The 7,951-nt window shown below is 47.0% G+C and overlaps 1 protein-coding gene across 2 annotated transcripts in view; it reads left to right on the top strand.

Annotated features, from left to right (window-relative positions):
* Window positions 1-406: 406 nt before the first annotated feature.
* The window catches only part of LOC143767515 (uncharacterized), a 34,985-nt gene continuing 27,440 nt past the window's right edge, over window positions 407-7,951 (top strand). Inside the window, exon 1 of one of the 2 annotated variants that reach the window (XM_077255915.1) lies at window positions 407-569. The gene's annotated coding sequence lies outside the window, so the exon portion shown is untranslated. The remainder of the gene's footprint in view (window positions 570-7,951) is intronic. The other variant, XM_077255914.1, reaches the window with a different exon arrangement.

The following is a 7,951-nucleotide window of genomic DNA, read 5'->3' as shown; positions in this document are numbered from 1 at the left end:
CAGCAGCGGAAACCCCCCAAATCCCACCACAGGGGTCCCCCCACAATAGCCAGCAGCAGAACCCCCCAAAATCCCACCACAGGGGTCCCCCACAATAGCCAGCAGCAGCAGAGCCCCCCAAAATCCCACCACAGGGGTCCCCCACAATAGCCAGCAGCAGAACCCCCCCAAATCCCACCACAGGGGTCCCCCACAATAGCCAGCAGCATAACCCCCCAAAATCCCACCACAGATGCCCCCCAAAATCCCACCACAGGTCGCCCCCCACACAGACAAGCAGGTCGACCTCCCCCAATAGCGATCAGCAAGTAGCGTTTTTTCACCCTGAAACCAATGGCGTCCACAAGCTGTCATGCTGCTTTCATTTGCCGCCCTGGTAAATGGAGAGAGAATACGCCCATGATGTGAACTCAGAACACGCCCCCTCCCAATAGGACACACCCCCGGAAATGACGTCACACCTGGAAGGAGTCGTCCTTACACTCTGCATTTACCCTCAAGAAACCAACTCCGATGCTACCTGATACCAGGAAGCCGCATTGTGCTGAGGCTGCAGAGATTACACTGAGGTGATTTGGGGGCACAGATAAGTGGATATTCCTGCAAGGGGGGCTGCATGTTTGAGGGTCGCACAGGGAACAGGGAGACTTTGTATCTGTTGGATTGGGGTCTGCGTGGTGTAGAAAGGGTCCTGTTACTTGTGTGTGGCTGGGGGTCTGCGTGGAGAAGTAGGGACTGCTTGTTACTTGTGTGTGGCTGAGTCTTGGAGAAGGAAGGGTCCTGGTATATGCGAGTGGCTGGGGGTCTGCGTGAGGAAGGAGGGAGTCCTGTTACTTGAGTGGGGCTGAGAGTCTACATGTTTAACCCCTTCATGACCTTGGGATTTTCCGTTTTTCCCTGTTCGTTTTTCACTCCCCTCCTTCCCAGAGCCATAACTTTTTTATTTTTCCGTCAATTTGGCCATGTGAGGGCTTATTTTTTGCGTGACGAGTTGTACTTTTGAACGACATAATTGGTTTTACCATGTCGTGTACTAGAAAACAGGAAAAAAATTCCAAGGGCGGTGAAATTGCAAAAAAAGTGCAGTCCCACACTTATTTTTTGTTTGGCTTTTTTGCTAGGTTCACTAAATGCTAAAACTGACCTGTCATTATGATTCTCCAGGTCAGTACGAGTTCATAGACACCTAACATGACTAGGTTATTTTTTACCTAAGTGGTGAAAAAAAATTCCAAACTTTGCAAAAAAAAAAAAAAAAAAAAGCGCCATTTTCCGATACTCGTAGCGTCTCCATTTTTCGTGATCTGGGGTCAGGTGAGGGCTTATTTTTTGCGTGCCAAGCTGGCGTTTGTAATGATACCATTTTGGTGCAGATACGTTCTTTTGATCGCCCGTTATTGTATTTTAATGCAATGTCGCGGCGACCAAAAAAACGTAATTCTGGTGTTTCAAATTTTTTTCTCGTTACGCCATTTAGCGATCAGGTTAATGGTTTTTTTTAATTGATCGGGCGATTCTGAACGCGGCAATACCAAATATATGTGTAGGTTTGATTTTTTTTTTTTTATTGATTTATTTTGATTGGGGCGAAAGGGGGGTGATTTAAACTTTTATATTTTTTTTTTATTTTTTTCACATTTTTTTTTTTACTTTTTTTTTTTACTTTTGCCATGCTTCAATAGCCTCCATGGGAGGCTAGAAGCAGGCACAGCGCGATCGGCTCTGCTACATAACAGCGATCATCAGATCGCTGCTATGTAGCAGAAAATCAGGTGTGCTGTGAGCGCCGACCACAGGGTGGCGCTCACAGCTGCCGGAGATAAGTAACCATAGAGGTCTCAAGGACCTCTATGGTTACCATTCTAAAGCATCGCCGACCTCCGATCATGTGACGGGGATCGGCGATGATGTCATTTCCGGCCGCCCGGCCAGATGCGGTAGTTAAATGCCGCTGTCTGCGTTTGACAGCAGCATTTAACTAATTAATAGGCGCGGGCAGATCGCGATTCTGCCCGCGCCTGTTCCGGGCACATGTCAGCTGTACAAAACAGCTGACATATCCTGGCTTTGATGCGGGCTCACCGCGGAGTCCTGCATCAAAGCAGGGGAGCTGACCTCGGACGTACTATCCCGTCCGAGGTCAGTAAGGGGTTAAGGAGGGGGTCCTGTTACTTGCGTGTGGCTGCGTCCTGCAGGTCTGCATGGGGAACGATGGGTTCCTGTCACTTCCGTAGGGCTTGGGATCTGCGTGGGAAGGAAGGGCTGCTGTTACTTGTGTGGGGCTGCATGTTGTGGTCTGTGTGGAGAAGGAGGGGGTCCTGTTATTTGCATGTGGATGTGGGCTGGGAGACTGGGGAAAGAGGGGGTCCTGTTACTTGCATGTGGCTTTGTGCTGGGGGTCTATGTGGGGAAAATAAAGGGGTGCTATTACTTGTGTGTGGCTGGGGGTCTGCGTGGGGAGGAGAGGGTCCTGCTGCTTGCTGGAGGGCTGATGTTGGGAAGGGGGTGATGTTTTGTGCGTGGGTAAGGAGGTGATGTTACTCGGTGCAGTGCAGGATAATGTGTAATGTCACTTGCTTTGGGCTGCATGTAGGGGCGGGTGTTTTGTATATAAAGCTCCTTTCCTCATTAACCCCTTTATCCCCCAAGAGTGGTTTGCACTTTAATGACCAGGCCAGTTTTTACGATTCTGACCACTGTCCCTTTATGAGGTTATAACCAGTGGCGTAACTACAAAGTTATGGGCCCCGGTGCGAACTTTCAAATGGGGCCCCCCCGCCAAAATATTTTCCACCCAAATCCACATCCTGCCCATGCTCCTGCCCCGTCCGTCTCTACGCATTCTGCCCCGTCCGTCTCTACGCATTCTGCCCCGTCCGTCCGTCTCTACGCATTCTGCCCCGTCTCACCAGAACAGCAGGAACCGGAAATCTGCTGCTGGTTGATACCAGAGAACACGAGCTGCACACAACCAGGACTGAGCTGCTGAGAGCTGAAGGACCTGTGGTGACGTCATCGTCATGTGATCAGGAGGCAGAGCTGATAAATGGTGAAAGACCTATGATAGTGATGACCTCACCACAGGATCTTCAGCTCTTCCTTTCAGATCAGACGTCGGCTGCTGATCTGATGTGTGCACCAGGCAGGTCAGGTGGAGGGCAGGTCTGTCTGTTGCCGTGCGGGAGGAATCACCTGCACGGCAACAGTTTTTAACTTTTTGCTGGTGTCGGCGTGCATCTGACCTGCCGGGGCCCCTGACTCCCCCGGGCCCGGTCGCAGTGGCGACTGCTGCGAGCGACCGTGGTAGTTGCGCCCCTGGTTATAACTCTGGAACACTTCAAGGATCCTGATGATTCTGACATTGTTTTCTCGTGACCTATTGTACTTCATGATCATGATAGTGGTAACATTTCTTTGATATTACTTGCATTTATTTGTGAAAAAAATGGAAATTTGGCAAAAATTTTGCAATTTTTCAACTTTGAATTTTTATGCCCTTAAATCAGAGAGATATGTCACACAAAATACTTAATAAGTAACATTTCCCACATGTCTACTTTACATCAGCACAATTTTGGAACACCTTTTTTTTTTTGTTAGGGAGTTAAGTTGACCAGCAATTTCTCATTTTTACAACACTTTTTTTTTTTTTAGGGACCACATCACATTTGAAGTCATTTTGAGGAGTCTATATGATAGAAAGTACCCAAGTGTGACACCATTCTAAAAACTGCACATCTCAAGGTGCTCAAAACCACATTCAAGAAGTTTATTAACCCTTCAGCTGTTTCATAGGAATTTTTGGAATGTTTTAAAAAATGAACATTTAACTTTTTTTCACAAAAAAATTACTTCAGCTCCAATTTGTCTTATTTTACCAAGGGTAACCTTAGAAATTGGACCCCAAAAGTTGTTGTAAAATTTGTCCTGAGTACGCTGATGTGGGGGTAAACCACTGTTTGGGCACATGGCAGAGCTCGGAAGGGAAGGAGCGCCGTTTGACTTTTCAATGCCAAATTGACTGGAATTGAGATCGGACACCATGTCGCATTTGGAGAGCCCCTGATGTGCCTAAACATTGAAACCCCCCCACAAGTGACACCATTTTGGAAAGAAGACCCCCTAAGAAACTTATCTAGATGTGTTGTGAAAACTTTGAACCTCCAGGTGTTTCACTACAGTTTGACGCAGAGCCGTGAAAATAAAAATTCTTTTTTTTCCACAAAAATTATTTTTTAGCCCCCGGTTTTGTATTTTCCCAAGGGTAACAGGAAAAATTAAACCCCAAAAGTTGTTGTCCAATTTCTCCTGAGTACGCTGATACTCCAGGTGGGAAGGAGCGCGTTTTGGAATGCAGATTTAAGTGGATTGGTCTGCAAGCGTCACGTTGCATTTGCAGATCCCCCCCCAATGTACCTAAACAGTAGAAACCCCCCACAAGTGACCCCATATTGGAAACTAGACCCCCCAACGAACTTATCTAGATGTGTTGTGAGAACTTTGAACCCCCAAGTGTTTCTCTACAGTTTATAATGCAGAGCCGTGAAAATAAAAAATCATTTTTTTTCCACACAAATTATTTTTTAGCCCCCGGTTTTGTATTTTCCTAAGGGTAAGAGGAGAAATTGGACCCAAAAAGTTGTTGTGCAATTTGTCCTGAGTACGCTGATACCCCATATGTTGGGGTAAACCCCTGTTTGGGCGCACGGAAGAGCTCGGAAGGGAAGGAGCACTTTTTCAAAGCAGAATTGGCTGCAATTGAGATCGGAAGCCATGTCGCGTTTGTAGAGCCCCTGATGTGCCTAAACAGTGGAAACCCCCCAATTATGACTGAAACCCTAATCCCAACCATAACCCTAACCACACCACTAACCCTAATCCTAACCGTAAATGTAATCCAAACCCTAACTTTAGCCCTAACCCTAATGGGAAAATGGAAATAAATACATTTTTTTTAATTTTATTATTTTTTCCCTAACTAAGGGGGTGATGAAGGGGGGCTTGATTTACTTTTATAGCTGTTTTTTTTAGCAGATTTTTATGATTGGCAGCCGTCACACACTAAAAGATGCTTTTTATTGCAAAAAATAGTTTTTGCGTTTCCACATTTTGAGAGCTATAATTTTTCCATATTTTGGTCCACGGAGTCATGTGAAGTCTTGTTTTTTGCAGAACGAGTTGACGTTTTTATTGGTACCATTTTCAGGCACGTGACATTTTTTTTTTATCGCTTTTTATTCTGAATTTTGTGAGGTAGAATGAACAAAAAACAGCAATTCATGAATTTCTTTTGGGGGGGGGGGTGCGCTTATACCATTCCACGTTTGGTAAAAATTTTTAAAAAAGTTTTATTCTTCGGGTCAGAACGATTGCAGCGATACTTCATTTTATATCATTTTTATGTTTTGGCGCTTTTATACGATAAAAACTATTTTATATAAAAAATAATTACTTTTGCATCGCTTTATTCTGAGGACTATAACTTTTTTAATTTTTTCGTTGATGACGCTGTATGGCAGCTCGATTTTTGCGGGGCAAGATGACGTTTTCAGCGGTACCATAGTTATTTATATCCGTCTTTTTGATCGCGTGTTATTCCACTTTTTGTTTGGCGGTATGATAATAAAGCGTCATTTTTTGCCTCTTTTTTTTTTTTTTTTTTGTACGGTGTTCACTGAAGGGGTTAACTAATGGGACAGTTTTATAGGTCGGGTCGTTACGGACTCGGTGACACTAAATATTTGTACTTTCATTGTTTTTCTTTTTTTATTTAGATAAAGAAATGTACCTATTTATTGGAACAATATATATATTTTTTTTCTTTATTTAGGATTTTTTTTTTTTTTACTCATGTAAATATTATTTTTTTTACTTTTTTACATTGCCCCGGGGGGGACATCACATTATAGTGACAGATCGCTGATCTGACACTTTGAAGTGCATCAGCGATGTGACAGGCACTGCAGGGAGGCTTCCCAGCGCCTGCTCTGAGCAGGCGCTTGAAAGCCACTTCCCTGCAGGATCCGGAAGGAGGTAGGAGACCCTCGGAGCAATGTGATCACATCTCGTTGCTCTGAGAGTCTCGGGGAAGCACGCAAGGAGCCCCCTCCCTGCGCGATGCTTCCCTATGCCGCCAGAACACTGCGATCATCTTTGATTGCAGTGTTCCGGGGGTTAATGTGCCAGGAGCGGTCCGTGACCGCTCCTGGCACATAGTGCCGGATGTCAGCTGCGATAGTCAGCACGTACCCCCTCCTGCGACATGGGAAGCCTTGCCTGGGATGATTTTTGGGGCCGACAGGTTCCTTAAAGGGCACCGATCTCCCTGCAGCATCAACAGACTAGCACATGAAGTGTCACCTCCATGTACCCTCTTCTGCAGCCAGGCCTAATGCCGGACAACCAGCCCCGTCCATCCTGAGGGATTGAACCCCTTGGATGTACAGAGGCACTTTTTTGGTGTCCGTGCAGCCCCCCACTCTTATAGCGGATGATGCAAGGAGGTGGACGGTCTCTCTCCATCTCCCTATGAAAGGGATAGTGGATTGAGGGATCACCCTTTATCCCTGCACCATCCAAAACCAGCAGCGACAGAAGGAGGACTTGCTGTAACCTGACCTGCTGCATACAGCTGCGTTACTCACCACCCGGTAACTTCCCCGGGTAGGTGCTGGAGGGCTCTGAGCAGGCGGTCTGGGACGGCGCTGGCATTGGGGTCCCATACTGGCAGCAGGGGGTGAACATCCAGCTTCTCCTGTCCGGCACCGAAAAATTCAGCCAGCGGCGTTGGCCTTGTGCATTCTGCAGCCGGAGACTTCGGCAGCCCCGCCCACTATGCATATCTTGGCGGCCATCTTTCTCCTTCCTCTGCCGCCTCCGGACACACGCTGGCATCCGGAAGTGGCTTCCTGGCACAAGGATCCGGAGGCATCAGCGCTGAGGACAGCGCTAACCACATCAGGAGTGCCACACTGCAAAGAAGAGACAGGGGACACAGGATCTGGGTAAGGGAGCGCTGCACTATTGCTCTTTTGCACCTCTGCTGTACCCTATACTCTGTAGGAATCCCTTTTAAAGGGGCACATAGAGGGGTACATCATGTCCCAGCCTAAGGCACCAAAGAAAACTGATAAGACTATTAGTCTTTTTCACTTTATGTAACTCCTGCCAGTCTACATTTCCTAAAGCTGAGAGTTCAATGCTCTGCAAAGCCTATGACCCCAAATACGTTCAGGATCCCACTGCTGCCACCCAGCCCAGTGTACTTAGTCCCCCTGAGTGAGTTTTGTCACTGTTGCAATACATGGCTTCTCTGGCCAAAGCGATTGAATCCTTCTGTGTTACTTCTGTGGATTGTGGTGTTCGCATGACTGACGTAGATGGAGCCTCCCCTACAAGGGAGCCATCGGCTAGCAGCAAGCACTCTAGAAACGTACAGGCGTCTTGAAACCGGATCCGTAGTACGTCACCCGAGCAGTCACGTGCCTTGGCGTCTGTGAACTCCGTTTCTTTCCCTCTCCAGAGGTTTGTAGGGAACACGATTCTGAGTATGAATCGGACGTCTTCTTGGATCTGGATTCCCCAGATTTTCAGAAAACTGGGGATTCACTGATTGAGGCTGTCAACCAGACTCTAAAGGTTGATGAAGACTCCAGCTTGGTGTCGGGCCACGCTGTGTCCTTCAAGAGGAGTAAACGCCCTCATAGAGCATTTGCCATTCACCCGGAGTTTCGGGCTATAGTTAATCAGCACAGGGAGCGACTGGATAAACGTTTCACAGGACAAAAACCTTGAGGCGAAGTATCCTTATTCAACTGATCTAAGGAAAGATTGGGCTGAATCTCCTGTAGTAGACCCGCCAGTGTCTCGCCTGGCATCCAAACCCTTCTATCCTTGCCGGATGGATCATCCATTTAAAATCCCACGGACTGTCAGATAGAAAATTTGGCTC

Source organism: Ranitomeya variabilis, chromosome 4, assembly GCF_051348905.1.
Source record: "Ranitomeya variabilis isolate aRanVar5 chromosome 4, aRanVar5.hap1, whole genome shotgun sequence".
Lineage (NCBI taxonomy): Eukaryota > Metazoa > Chordata > Amphibia > Anura > Dendrobatidae > Ranitomeya > Ranitomeya variabilis.
Note: the sequence above shows the minus strand (reverse complement) of the source record. Positions and strands in the feature narration are given on the sequence as shown.